Here is a 1,583-nt window from a genome sequence, read left to right on the forward strand (position 1 = left end):
GTTTTCGGCTTCTTGACCGTCCAATGCTCGTCTTATCTCTTCAATCTCCTCTCAATTGCTGTATAGACTTGCTTCTATGGCCATTAGTGACACTTCTAGGGGGTCTACTTCATGGAACTCTCCTATTACTTTTTCCGCCATCGTTTCAAGTATATCCGCATAGCATACCGTATCATTGGTCGAGGGTTGCTTCAAGTTCTGATCGAGCGTGAATTCGACTGTCTCATCCCCGATCTTCATCATTAATCTTCCGACTCGGACATGAACTACGGCGTCCGCTGTGCTCAAGAATGGGCGGCCCAAAATGATTGGAACTTTAGAGTCCTCATCCATGTCCAACACTACAAAATCCATTGGAACATAGAATCCGCCAATCTTGAGGGGTACGTCTTCTAAAATCCCTGCTGGATACTTGATAGATCTGTCCGCTAGTTGTAAGGCCATCCTCGTGGATTTTAAGTCGCCTATATTCAGCTTCTTGTAAATGGACAACGGCATCAAACTCACACTAGTTCCAAGATCACATAGCGCCCTATCGATCTCAATGTTTCCCAACTTGCACGGTACAGAGAAGCTCCCCGGATCGGACATCTTCGGGGGAAGTTCATGCTTTGTGATGGCTGCGCTAATTTCGGTGCTCAATGCTACAGTCTCTTTTTCCACTACCCGCTTCTTCGTCAAAATATCTTTTAGGAACTTCGCATATGAAGGCATTTGGAGGATTGCCTCATGGAAAGGCATCGTAATCTTCATCTTATTCACCATTTCCGCAAACTTTCTAAATTGGGTGTCCTCATTAAATTTTTTTAAGCGAGAAGGAAAAGGTATCGGGGGTACCTTAGGTGGAGGAGGAATGTAGACTGGTTCTTTCTTCTGTTCTTGCACTTTAGGAGTGTCTTCCTCTACAGATTTTCCTTTTTCTTCTGTTGTTAGCCTTGGAGGCGTTGTCTTCTCAACCATCGGAGGGATGACCTCCAGAAGTTGTTTCCCACTCCTTAGTTCCACTGCATTGATGTGCTCGCGAGGGTTCACCTCGTTCTTACCGGGAAGCATGCCTTGCTGTCTTGATGAGGAGGAAGACGCAAGTTGGGCAATTTGATTGTCCAAGATCTTCAAATGAGCTTTACTCCTTCCAATTGCTTCTTGAATGCAAGTTGCTCATTTTCAATGTCCTCAATGGATACTCCTTGTGATTTTTGACCTTGGAGGACTTGAAATAGCATATCCTTGATGTCCGGGTCTTGATCCTTAGGTTGCACTTGCTGTGGTCTATAGTTGGAATTCCCTTGATAACCTTGACTCCCTTGACCTTGTTGTTGATACTTTGATTGAAAACCCGGAGGTCCTTGGTTGTTCCATTGGAAAGCGGGTTGAGGATTTAGCGCATTCGACGTGTTCTTGTAGGAGAAATTGGGATGATTTCTCAATCCCGGGTTGTATAGGTTGGATGGATGAGTGTATTGGTTTGGACCGACATAGTTGACTTCTTCCGCTTCTTGATCAACCATGTACATACCCGGTTGAACTTGCCCTAAATTGTGATCTTCCACGGCAGCTACTTGTTTGGCATTGGCGAGTTGGAC

This window comes from Tarenaya hassleriana, unplaced genomic scaffold, assembly GCF_000463585.1.
Source record: "Tarenaya hassleriana unplaced genomic scaffold, ASM46358v1 Cleome40, whole genome shotgun sequence".
Lineage (NCBI taxonomy): Eukaryota > Viridiplantae > Streptophyta > Magnoliopsida > Brassicales > Cleomaceae > Tarenaya > Tarenaya hassleriana.